General features: G+C 35.5%; 1 protein-coding gene across 2 annotated transcripts in view; it reads right to left on the bottom strand.

Annotated features, from left to right (window-relative positions):
* Positions 1 to 14,435, bottom strand: part of ANK3 (ankyrin 3) — a 567,956-nt gene that overhangs the window by 374,429 nt on the left and 179,092 nt on the right. The window lies entirely within an intron of this gene.

Here is a 14,435-nt window from a genome sequence, read left to right as displayed (position 1 = left end):
TAATTCAAAAGGAATGGAATGTCAGGGCTTGTAGGTTGATGCTCCACTTGCCACCTGTGCAAACTGGCAAGAGCTTTACCCAATACACCAGAAGCCATATCTCTGAATAAGAATTCCCTGGCATTGATAAGAATCCACGTGATGAAAAGAGTAATTACTTAAATCTCACTTATACTCTAATAAAAAGAACAGCAAACAAGAGTTACATATCAGTTTTAAATAAAATATTAAGCCTCACTTAAATTTTATGATTAGTTATGAAAATATAATCAAATTTTATAAGCATATTTGAATTTCAAACTTTGATTTTATTCTGGAATCTATCTGCAGTCAATACTTTATTCTTAAAATACTACAAGCCATGCAATATTAAGAAAAGTTTTTCTTTAACAATGTATATTAAAGGAAATTAGATAACTTCTTATTGACCTATTCATGCAAACACAAAAAAAGAAAAGTGTCTCCTCAATTTTTGGTACCATACACAGTAATACAAATTTTAAAAGATGCTTTACAAAATGGACTTTAATTCCTAAAACTTACATGGCAAAATATTATTCTGTATTATTGTTCATAATCTCAAACAAAACTAAAGTTTTCCTTACTAAGATTCTATGCTATTTATGCTCAATGATAAAGTTTTAAGCTGGAGGGCCATACATATTTCTCCCCAAATTTAATCATGCGAATGCATTACATGTTCTAAAAGCTATAGCCATGAGCAGTTAAAGAAAAAAACTTAAAAGAGGGGGTTAAAAATCTAAACGACATAGTCAGAAATCTATACTGTTAATCTTTGAAGACATCAACTGTATTTTTGATGTCTTCCTGGAATACCCAGAATATCTAGCACTTAGCAGCACATTACCTAGAATCACCCAATATGTTGTACTGAAAGAAGAGAAACAGGGAGAGGTATAAAAAAAATAGATTAATCCAAGAAAAGCGTAAGACGTTTTAAAAGCAATCTTCAAAAGGAAATCAAATATCTCAGATAACCATTTTGGCCTAACTCTTCATTAAGCAAAGACTAAAGCAGTTTCCCAATACCTAGAAAAAAATAAACCAAGTGAGACAGAAAAGACATGAACAATAGTTGAACAGCATAGATGGACAGGACCTTTAATTGATTACCAGTGATTCTCAAATTTTAGTGCATATAAGAATCACTGGGGTTCAGGGGGGAGGAATACGTGATAAGAAGCAGATCTCCAGGTTCTAGCTGAGAAATTCTGACTTGAAAAGTATATTCGGTCACTCACCCCCAAAGAATCTCTGGAGGTTGGACTTAGAATCTACATTTTGAATAAATTCCTGAGAATGTATAGTGTAGAGAATAGTCAATAATATTGTAATAACTATGTATGGTGTCAAATGAGTACTAGACTTACTGGGGTGATAACTTTTTAAGTTCTGTAAATGTTTAATTACTACGTTATACACCTAAAACTAATATTGCACGTCAAATGTAATTGAAAAATTAAAATGAAAAATTAAAAAATTCTCCAGATAATTCTAATACTGTTGGTTCATGAATTTTCCTTTGAAAACCCTGAGCATCTACTCAAAACTTCTTCTTAAGAGATGATAAAAATTATACCTAGAAACATAATTCAAGAATTAAGTGCTTTTTCTACACCAGAAGAAAGTTAAGTACCGAGGGGGAAAAACGGGGTGTGGGAGAAGCTAGAGAATTAGAAACAAGTTTTAAAGTGTTTAGTTATATGAGCTAGATACCATCTGGATTTCCTTTGCCTATCAGCTAATGAAAATGTTTGCCAAAAGTAACTCAGTTTAAGCAACTCCCTCAGGCCAAGTGTTCTTTCACTTCAAAGTATAAATTCTCAGACAAGTTTACACACGCTGTAGAAGAGAAGTTCCAGGAAGGTGAGCAGGAAAGGACACTTCAGGGAATGTCTGTGATAGTTCCATAAAATCAACCTCCTGAGCAAGAAAACAATGTGTCACACTTTAGGTGAAGAGCTCCTCAAAAGAGGATGAAACATATTTAAGAAAGTTTTCTACAGCAGTTTTAATGAAATACAATTTATATTCCATACAATTCACCCCTTTAAAATGTACAACTCAATAGCTTTAGTTTAGCATATTCACAGAGTGGTGTAACCATCACCACAACTTTAGAACGTTTTATCACTCCCAAACCCATTAGTAAGTACCCTCTGTTCTCCCCCTCCTGACCTCAGCCATAGGCAACCATGAAAGTACTTTCTGTGTTTATCAGTTTCCCTATTCTGGGTATTTCACTTAGCATAAATTCTCAAGGTTTATTCACTTCGTAGCATGTATTGTGTACTTCATCCTTTGTTATAGCCAACCAATGTATTTTTAAAACAAATGTTTAGAAAGAAAGAATTCTTATAAAACTATTATTCACATATCAGACTAATATATATCAGCAGCTGTTGTTTTAATCAAAGAATGGATCCTATTTCAATATGATTCAACACTATCGAATATATTCTTGGCAATTTTTACTCATATTTATGAATAGACTCCAAGTGAAAATGCATACTTTATACATTTGTATACTGACAAAATATATTTAATAATTTATTCTTGGCAAAATCATAGTGCTAATAAATGGAAATTTTTACAATGGCCATAATCCATAGTTTCAAGAATTTACAATCCAAAGGGGGCAAACAACAGATCTGTGTACTTCCAACTAAAATGTAAATTTGCAGTTACCCTGTGCTGAAGTATCCAGTAGGTCAATAGGTTCACTATTGTGCAGTGAGTTTAATCATTGATGTCCCAAAATATAAATTCTGGAAAGACAAGGTCAATTTACTTGTTTATAGATACCAAGCAAGCACTCAAGGCCAGTACACTAAAAAATAAATCGGTTCTTAGAGAATTATGTATTACATAGTACATTAGTTATTATGAACAGAATGTTTTACAATAACTTTCTTATGGAAATATCATTCTTTTCAGAAGCATGAAAAAACAGAAAAATTAAAGTTATCTGTGGTCACACAATTCATAGAAAAGCCACAGCTAATACTGAGCACATTTCCTTCTAGCTTTTTATGTGTATAAATAGGTATATAATTAGTATATTATATATATATACTTCCGGTAACAGTTCACCATTGTTTCAATAGAATGTATGTATAATTAAAAGGCCTTTAATCATTAATTTCATAGACAATACTTTTGCAATCATGTTCACTTAATCTTATTTATAAGATACGTGACATGTAATATATACACTAATACCAAAGGAAAGTATATGCTTGCAAATGAAATCAAGTACCAACATTATAAAAATATAATCATACCTATATTAATGAACTTCCTAAGAGCAAACCTTTATAAGTAGGAAGAACAAAGCTCTCCTATAATCTGAAGCTTTGCTCGTGTATACTAGATAAGGCAAAAACATTTTCTTTCCCACCTTCAGTCATCAGAGCACAGGGCATAGTATACCAAGGTGACCTTTTAAGATTCGTTTGGTAACTCCTGCATCTCTTTTCTCCAACTTCCCCTCTTAGTGTCCCCCACCCTCTGCCTTCTTGCCCTGCCTTACTAAAATCAGAGAGGGTAAATAGGACAATCCTTGGCCGGAGGCAGCAGCCTGGGCGACTTGTTCGTCGCAGTTCTAGCACCTTAGATGAATCATTTTATTATTCAAAGCATGGCTGTCTCGGCAATAAAAATGAAAGCTCTACACCAGTAATTCTCAGGGTTATTGTCCAAATCAGCATCGACTACAGACTTGGCACGTTCTCAGGGTCTTCCCCAGCCCTACCAAACCGGAAGACTCTGGGGTGGAACCCAACAAATTTGTTTTAACATGCATCTCGCTTCTGATAAAGTTTGGCAACCACTGCTCTACACTTCCATAAATCTCCAGCACCTCACCACCTCCTCCACCCTACTTACTGTTATCCTGGCTTTCTACTTCTCTCAGGAAAAAAAAAAAAATCAACCAAGAGGACTCGTGCAGACTTGGAACAACACAACCAATCATCCATCATCAGTTGCAGCTAAATATCCTGCCTTATCCATGACCTTTCTAAGCGAGTACCTCAACTTGTGTATGCGATGCCATCTGTTCTCCTATTCAAGTAGGTCCCTTCACTAGTTCTCCATTCTTTCATTTATCAATATTTTTCTTCAACTGGATCATTTTCATTAGTATGCAAACTTGCTATTATTTTTCGCATCTTAAATTCCTGTTGACTCCCACGTCCCTTGCTAGCTACTGCCATCATTTTTAAAAACTGAGGTATGATTCACAATAAAATACACAGGTTCTAAGGAGTCAGTTTAGTAAATTTTAATAATGGTCTAAACCCATATGAAACAAATTATAAAGCATCTCCACAACCCAAAAGATTTTTCCTGACCCTTTTGAATCAATTTCACTTCACCCATGCAGGCCACCACTGATCTGATTTACAGAACTAAAACTTTGCCTATTACAACTTCACAGAAATGAAATCATATAGTATGTAATCTATGTCTGGCTTTTTTTAGCTCAGTATAATGCATTTGATGTTCAATCATGCTGTTGCATGTTATCAGTTATTCAGTTCCTTTTCATTTTTTATTGCTGAGTAGCATTCAATTATATGAATTCGCCATGTTTATCCATTCACCTGCTGGTGGATACTTGGACTGGTTCCAGTTCTTTATATTACGACTGGGGCTATAATGAACATTCATGTATAAGTCATTTTGTAGACTGATTTGTGTTTGATAAAGAAACATACAGTGAGGAAACCTGGGTTATGTGTCCTGAATAAATCATATGTTCTTAAGTTTCAGACTCAGCAAAATGCAAGAAGACCACTCTCTTAAAGACACTGACCATTCAATCAAATACCTTGTCACTATCAGTGCAAAGCCAAATAACAGTTTTGAGCATTTGAGAGAAATGTATAACTCATTTCTTTATCCATAAACACCTTATCAAGCATTCCTTCCATTTCTTTCTATTCTCACTCTAACAATGCTTTTATGCCTACTGCACTGAGGACTAGAAGACTAGATGTGACTAAGAATTGCTCTAGCCTTCAAGGAACTTTTGGTACAAGTGGGGAAATTAGACAGGAAAAACAGTGTAGTGAAATATCTTAAATGCAAGAATAAAAAGACATCCAAGGTACAATGCTGCCCAAGAAAAAAACTGATCAAATGATTGAGACACTGCATAGTGCCCAAGAACACAGATCCAAGAGCCAGACAGTTTCAGGCCAAATCCCAGTGGTATTGCTGACTGCCTCTGAGTCCCTGGGCTAGTTTCTTCATCTCCTTGTGCTCAGCCTCCTCGACTATAAGATATAGATATAACAGTGCCTACCTCATAGTGTTTCTGTATGGCTTAATATATAAATTGCTTAGAACAGTGCTTTAAACTATATATATTGACTATATTTATGTAATCTTATACTAATATATTTCTATACACCAAAATACACTAATTATCATTATTACCACCACCACGTTGTCATCATCTTTGATTTTCTTGGGGATGTGAAAGAAGAAGAGTTTTAAAGTCTTGAAAAAAGGGGATAATGATTGAGCTGAGACATAAAAGATAACTAAATAAAACAGCATGAACACAGGCACTATCGGAAATACCACCGTGTGTTTGGGGGAAAATGAGAAAAGCTAACTAATAATGCAAGTTTTAAGACTAGGGTACTAGGAAAGGCAGAGCACATGACAAGGGTAAGATATAGAAGATCCTGACATGTCATGGTAAAGAATTTCACTCGACAAACAGGAGCTGTTGCTTGTAAGTAGGAAATAGCATGATCACGTATAACTTTGGGAAGCTGACTGGTAGATGTGAAGACATTGCAAGAGGGAGTAGCAGGGGCTGAGATGAAATCAGTTAAAGGTAACACTCTTGAAAGAGAAGGGATCAGAAAGGGAACAGGCATGGAAGAAAAAAGAGGTTAGATTAAGAGAAGTTACAGAAGAATCAACATAATTTGATTACTGATTGATTCCGTGGTCAAAGATGATGCCCAAGGTTTTAGTTTAAATGATTTACCATGTCGGGATAGAGGAATTGGGATTTTTAGGTAAAGATAATAAGCTCAGTTTTGGGCTATATTGAATCTGAGACTGACTTTGTTGGCAGTTTTGAGTTTTCCAGGAAGAAATTAGATGTATAGATACGAGATTCTAGAAAGATTGTGTTGAATATATAACGTGGGAGCTATCATCACACACAAGATGTTAGTTGAACCACAGGATTGGATAAGATTACACAGAGTATACAGTAAGAAGGTAAGAGATTTTCAAACACTCCTTGAGAGCATTTTAAAATTGGCAGAAAAATAGTGAATAATATTCATTCTACCTTGCTATAAATAATCAGAACATGTCAATCATGATAATTTCATGTCCCCTGCTGATAACTAAAATAGATATGGACCCAATTATGGCCAAAGGGAAGTACAGTGAGACACTTCTGGGAAATTTTTCCTTGTTTTTATAAGAAAGATGACCTTTATGAAATTGTTGAACTAATGTATCAGCCAGATCTGAAATCTGTCCTACTTCTGGCCTTAACTTTATGTGAGAAAATAACTGCCTTTAATGCGTGAGCCAGATTGAGCCAGGATTTCCGTTATTTGAAGTAAAAAAACACCTTGATGAAAGGTACCCATGCTGGAGATGGGAAGAAATCATGACTGAAAATAGAAAGAAATGCTACTATTGAAATCAAGAGAAAAAAAAAACTTCAATACAGAAAGACGAGCAGAAGAGTTATATGATCTATAAATACATATGTGTGTGTGTGTATACATATATATAAACATTCATTACCTTGATATATATTTTTATATATCTTGACCATATATGCTCTCTCACTTTCATTTTCTCATTGCATTAAAAAAAAAATGCATGATTAAGAATAAAAATTCCAAATACCTACCTGTTCTCTCTCCAAAGTCTAGCCTGATGTTTGGCATGCAGTCTGTGGTAAATACATATTTGTATGATGAATAAAAACTGGGTAAAGTGTTTTATTTTAGGCTTCTTTTTAAAAGCTTGATTGATCAGATCCATTTAAATTACTTACTGTGGGAGATGGTCTCTCAATTACACTCAATAAATACACAATTTAAAATTTAGGAATCTTAACACTTTTGTAAGAACATATTTTGATATTTTTAAATATTACTACTTAAAAGTTGTTACGGATGATACAATATAGATTTGATGGCATAAATATAAAGATATAGACAGCCTAGAGCGAACAGTAACTGTCAGTCAAAAGCATCATAATACAATAAAATAAATTCTATCGGGATTAGTAAAGACATTTTTAAGCCCAGGTTAACTCCAGCTTTCAAAGGAACTGAGATACCTAACAATACCTTCTTCACCAAAGGATCAGATTAATAGCAGAAGGCAAGAAGAAACATGTAAATCCTCACTTCTTATTCTTTTTTAAAAGAGAAATCACTGTCTCCTACAAGAAATGCCCAGGAAGCAGTGAAAAGTTCAGATTTATAGCAAATAGCAATTGTCTTGTTGTATAGACCAATGGGCCAGTTTTAAGATGTTTCACCCAACGCTTTATAAAAGACAAACATTTTAAGATCAATAGCCTATAAAAAATACACTAAGACTCATACCATTGTCATAGAATGTTACTACTCAGGTGTGTGCTATGGAACAGAACCATTACCATAACCTGGGAGTGCCATGAAAATCAGATTTGTGGGGTCTACCCACATCTACTGAGCATTTTGAGAAGCACACTTACAGAGTATTCTCCATTTTACCTCTCTAAATGCTCACTGAAATAACATACAGCCCATGACTCATGATAGCTAGTCTCAAAATTCTAGTGCAGTGTTCAATGGTTCACTGGGCACATAGAGCTCCAGCAAAAAGCAAAAGGCCGACAGTCTGATTCAAGACCAAACGATGACATGACATCTGCCTTTTTATTGAGTACTGTGAAAAGCAAGGGAGTAATTTTTAATGTTTAGATTAGAGAGGAAATGTCTATAATCTTATTGCAAATTCCAATATAAGGGGTAGAGGGAGAAGAAAAAAATTGCAATTATATAATTATAACATAAAGCAAGGCAAAGAGAGTTAAAAGACATCAAGCCTCAAGCAGAAAAGCAACCGTTAGTTATGAATTCTTTAGAAGACTCCCAGAGGCTTGTCTTTAATAATTAACTTGTCTTTGCAAATCCCTATTCCAAAAGGCATTTAATAGGTGTTCTTATGCCTTACGTAATCTAAATTAAGACCCACTCTCTGGTGTATGCATGTTTCATTTTTCTTTGTTCTTTGCCCCTATCTCCTCCATCCCAGACCCCAGATTTCAAAAATTGCAAAACTGTCTGCTCCTAATTTATACGCCCAAGGTCAGCATAGTAACTGGCACATGAAGAGCTCAATATTAAATGAGTGCATGCAAACAAAAATTATTCTTTACTTCTCCTGATAAGTGATTTATTATTTGGGTAAGGACAAGCAGTGACACCACCAAAGTTTATTCTGGAACTTTCTTGCTATATTCTCTATCAGCTATTGAGCCCAGAATAACTAATACCAAGCAGTGTTTACCAATTCAAACAAGCACCGGACATATGAAACATTTCTTTCCACCGCTCCATGTAGTAAATCAACGTACTCAAAGCAGGCTCCATTACGCTCATAATGGCGGGATCATAAATAAAGCCTGTTCCTATGTTTTGAGCAATCTGGTTGCTACAAAATGACTGACAATAAGCTCAAAACAAACATTAAAATAAGCAAGGCAAAATTAAATGTATTCTCCTTCTTATTTCTTTATAAATTTTATTTCTTCATAATTAGAAATCTGCATAGCATCTTATCACCAGGGAAATCAAACCTGCTCATTTTTCTCCAAAATGACTTTAAGAAGGATATCTTCCATATAAACATTAGCTTTCCTTTTTTATTACTATGGATTAATTCTTCAATTTGAATTACTTTAAAAGCGAGAGAACCTTCCTAAAAAAAGGAGATATGTTTAATTCCATTTGGTATTCCTCGTACAATCTTTTCGTGCCCACTCTCCCCACCCCGCCCCCCAAAAAAATCAAATCAAAGGAGAAAGACAAGGCATGATAAGGTTGAACTGCTTCGCTGAGAGGTACTTCAGAAGCAGATGAAAGAACAGGGCCTGGGTCTCCTATTTCTCATCCATTTGTACCACATCTTTGCCTCATAATTTACTAACATTTAGATAGACTATACCACCTCACATTCAGCTCTCTGAGAAAGAACCTATTGCGAAAGAATTAGTTTTTCTTTTTAAACAAAACATGGGTTTTGGCTAACAAAACAAAAAATCATGTCCTAAGTGATTTATAATTAATATGGACGTGGTATCAATTCTCTCAATGACATATGCAGAAAAAAGTAATTGTAGTTGCCTTGGTACTTAATTACATTTAAAATGCTCAATCCCAAATGCCAACAAGAGATAACACAAACTGAAGTCCTAGGAAATCATGTGTGCAGGTTTTGCTCTCCCAAGTTTGTAATCTAAGTGAGCACAAAAATGTATACAGCAAAAACCCTAAAGGATTTTTATATATGAAGGATCGATTTTTTTAAGCCTTTGTTCTTACTTGACTTTGGTGTTCCTATACATGACTCTTAAGGTTCTTATAAAGAACGAGAGATTCCTTGGTTCTATTGATTAGTCCAGCAGCCATCTATTTTCATTCATGCTCAGGTCCCTTTCCAGCTTTAACTAAGCTACCAAGGTGATTCTGATGCACACCAAAGTTGGATGAGCACCATGCTAATAGAGGGACTAATATGTGCCATGCAAAGCACAATAAACTCAGCAAAATATGGGTGCTGTAAATCAATAAAATTATACCCCTGTACCTCAGACAATATAACTTTCAGCATCTCTCAGTAAAAGAAAATATTTGTAGAGGTTTGATCTGCAGCTGTGCCTTTGGAAGAGCATCCATTTTCTCCATCAAATTCCTGACAATCCACCCACAATCCCTACACCTCCAAACTGCCTCATTCTCTTTTCTCTAGTTTTTTTTTCCCCCATTTCGACCTCTCTACCCCCAAGGCCTGTTTCTCCTTTCCTTCTCTTTGAACTATAGGAACTAGTTCTCCTTCCATGTGGGATTAGAGCAACTGCTCTTCACATACTTCTGTAACTCCAAAATAATTTTATGAGAAAATAAACTTCCATTTCCAAAAGCACTTTTTGCTGTGCTGTACATTTCTCAAGATGTGTTGCATCTGGGTATATTATTGCTAAGAATGTTTTGGAAAACTGAAAATCTGAAGTTAGCTTATTTTTACATTTAACAATAAATTTTGCAATGCATGTATCAACTCTTGTTCAACGTTCTATCTCATTCCATTGTCCTTAAATGACTGATTTTGATAGACTGCCATTCAAAACAGCAAGTATCATTGTTTGCCATTAAAATACCTAGTTTCGATTTGGCCAGAAACTATATTTGTAAAAAGATCAATGTAGTCATGTTAAGGATAAAGATATTAGAAGCACTTTATACTAACTCAATTGATTTGATTGATTTTAATGACTATGTCCTTGTCATATCATGATTAAAATAACCCAGTAACATTATGTTCTTAAACACAGTATGGTAAAGTGGTAGTTCTTTAAAGCACTGTTCATTTACCCATTGTTATAATCAAAAGTCCCCGTTATATTGTCCTTCGAGATGCTACAGGGGAGAAAAGACAGACTGAGATATGTTCCTGCCCTTATTAGGGTCTAGCAGCCTAGATCTGCACAAAATTTAATTGTCAGTATCCTGGTTACTTGACAAAAATATAGCCTCTCCCCAAAAGGTCATGAATAAAGCCACACAAATCTTTTCTGAAAGTCACAGGAATCTTATTTATAACATACCATGCTATATTATAGAAATTTATATAGCTCACATTCAGCTGCATTTGGGCACCTATGAGTAGCAGTTAGTCTTCTATAAAATATGATTTAGAGAGCTTATATATAATACATATTTTCATAAACAATTAAAGGAAAAGAAAACTAAAAACGTCGACTCTTTTGAAAAGTATACACAATTTGTGAGACATTATGAAATGTCATAATTGAGGAGTCAAACAAATATCCGAAAAACATCGATTTGGTTTGACCTTTACTGTCCAAATTAAAATGTGAGAGATGTGGAAGGAAAACATCATCTTAACAAAGTCTGTTCAAAACAAAATGTTCTCCTAACTCTGGAGCATCTTCCCCTCCTATGCTCAGCCTGCAGTAGGCAAGCATGACCCACAGAGGAGTCAGACCTGAGAGCATCGGGACACTACATTTCTGAGACTGGTTCAAAGACGACAAAAAGGAGAGCTTGGTCCAGTTCAGTGGAATTTTTAAAGCTCATTTTAATTTACTGCCTTCTAAAAAAACCTCTCACACACAACATAGAGAGTTGTAGGATTAACCACCATGTACCCATTACTTAGCTTCACTGATTATCAACACAAAGGCAATCCTCTTTCAGCCAGACTGCTGGCAATCTCTCCCATCCACATAACTACTGAATTATTTTAAAGAATTCAGAAACCTTCAGAAACATCTAGGTTGACTAAATGTCATTCACTATAAAACAGACAACTATGACACTTGTCGAAAACCAGAGAGCTTGACTAAATTACCTGAGCTGCTGCTGCACTCATTTTTGGGGATATAACTGACATATTAGTTTCAGGTGTACAGCATGTTGAGTTGATATTTGTGTATACTGCTACATACATTATTAGCCAGAAAAGGCTACAATCTTAGTTTGGTTTACTAAGAACATAACATTATCAATAAGGCTGATGTGTGCTGTGTGATTGGAGTAGTTCTGAAAAGAATGATCCTTGACTGCAATCATTTCTGCCCCCAAGTTATCCCCCATATACATCTTAACTAAATTTTCACCACGAGAGTTATTCATCTGGGTTTTGTAGGCTGCACTTTGGGTAGCAAACTGAGCAGATACCAATCATGCATATCCAACCTCAAATTAGTGTTTTGGTTTTTATTAAAGACAAGCAATCTAAACACAATGAAGAAACACAAGTTTCGACTTCTGGAAATAACTGGGAATATACCTGAAACACAACCTGAGGCTACCAGACACCTTATGCACCAAATTGGGGGGTGGGGTTGGGGGCAGGGGAGGGACATAGAACAGTGGGAGCGTTCCAGAAGTTATTCAGCTGTTTAACGTGTTCTAGGCACTACCCTAATAATAAATTCATGCCCTCTTAAATATCATGTAAAAATCAAGTGAAGTTTTGAGACAACAGAGAACCCTAGAGCAGTGATTCTCAGAGTGGTAAGAGGAACACGAAAGCAGCTGTCCGAAATGCAGATCCCTACACCCACCCAGTCAGAATTTCTGCTAGGGAGACCTAGGAACCCGTGTTTTATAACAAATACCTCAGGCGATTCCCAAGTGCCAAAGTTTGAGGACCACTGCTCTAGGGGGTTTAACGCTTTTCCTTGAAGGACTCAAATTCTCACCATGAAATCTTCCTGTCATATACACACAGAACATATAGTACTTCTAGAATAGATCATTGGTTGTAGTAATGTTTATCCCTCAATTAAACAGATTACTGTTTGAAAAATACTATCTACCTTGAGGAAACACAAATAGGCCATATAAATATTCTGTCTTCCAGGACTTTAATCTCAATTATGTAATCATTAAATCGGGTCATTAAAAGGTAGAATAAAAGGACACCCTGAAAGAACAAAGAGACTCCTATATTCAAAAGGTTGCTTTACCAATACAGAGATTTTCTGCAAGCCCAAATCAATACCTTTCTAAGAGCTGTGGGCTTTAAGATATGCCAAGGAGGAAGGGGATGGGGAGGATGAGGGGGCTGAGAGCAGACGGGAGGTGTGGGGAGAGGACAAAGAGCAGCACTGAGCACTCATTCTAGCCTGCATCCTAGTAGCACACAAACTACATTACAGGGAACTTACTTTCTCAAGGGGAGTGCATTCCTCTTTCCATATTATAGTGCTAGCAAAGGAGAATATATTTCTTCAAATAATGGGCAGTGCTTAGACATGAAAAGTATTCCCTTTAAAGAGGATACGTTTCGAATGTTCTCCTAAGTAACTACAGAAGATCCTCAATTCAACCAAAATAACAGAAAATGCTTTATCTGGAATTTTGACTAGCTGGAAAAGTTTTAGCTAAAGTGGCAAATTTGTCAAAAGCCTCAGGATGAGCTGGCAGTAATCAAGATACTGAAGTTCAGCAACAGTTCAGGTGGTCACAGCTATAACTGAAACTCTCAGAACACAAGAGGTAAACACTCTTCCCTTATAATATATATCACATTAGCAAACAGAAGCCAACAAGAGGCCCCCTGGTTGATAATAGGTTCCAAAAATCAGAGAGTATACATAGAAAATACTATACAGCTCCAGAGTCAGACAGACCTGAGTCATATCTCGGATGGTCCACGTTCCATCAGTCTCCTCCTATGTAATGGGATAATAATGGCACAAACTACATAATTATTATACAGATTAAATATCCACATAAAACACTTGGCAGAATATTTGAAAGCTCTTTGGTTAGCTGTTAGAACTTCATCAGTTCTTCAAAAGGAGATATCAGAAGAAAGAAAAAGCAATTACATATATATGCTTAATATGTACCCTTATATATGTAACATATTTGAAAATTTATACTTAATTTTACTAATGTAAATAACTAATCAGCAAGTAATTTGATCGTGTTTCTATTGACATACTGGTCTTCAAACTTTTAATATTTAGTTTTATCATTAGAGGACTTCGGCATACAAAGAATAATATTTTAAATAAAATAACTTATTAGCTAAAGAAACCTGAAAACTAGGAGTACAACTGGTAAATACATTTCTCCGCCAGGATTTACTATGAAGTTCTTAATGAAGGGAACAGCCATAGTTACCATCAACAATAAAACAGCAGTAATGACATCTATTGATCATTTCTCAAGTATCAGAACTGTATAAGCACTTATGTGGATTATCTCAATAAATCCTCATGACAACTCGTTAGGGCCAAGATCGCTTATCACCACCATATTACAGGTCAGGAAACAGAGGCTTCTCAGAAAGTCAAGTAAATATTCTAAGGTCACATGTGCAAGAACAGTGATTTCATTCCACCAATGTCAACCTGGAACTTGTGCTCTTGCCCAGCAACCTATGCTGCCTGAAAACAAGAAATGTGTTTCTTTGCTCCTAATCCACTTCCTCCCATGTGCCATGGAGCCGGGCACAGGCATTAGCAATATAATTCAGTTCATCAGATACAAGAGTCTCAACACTGTTCCATTGAAGTTCCCCCACTTCTACAATGGGACTAGGTCTTCACAAACTGTTCAGAGCTCCACACAATATTCCCCAGATGAGGTGTCCATCCAAGATCAAAA

This window comes from Rousettus aegyptiacus, unplaced genomic scaffold, assembly GCF_014176215.1.
Source record: "Rousettus aegyptiacus isolate mRouAeg1 unplaced genomic scaffold, mRouAeg1.p scaffold_m13_p_6, whole genome shotgun sequence".
In the NCBI taxonomy this organism is placed as follows: Eukaryota; Metazoa; Chordata; class Mammalia; order Chiroptera; family Pteropodidae; genus Rousettus; species Rousettus aegyptiacus.
This window is presented reverse-complemented; position numbering and strand designations above follow the sequence as displayed.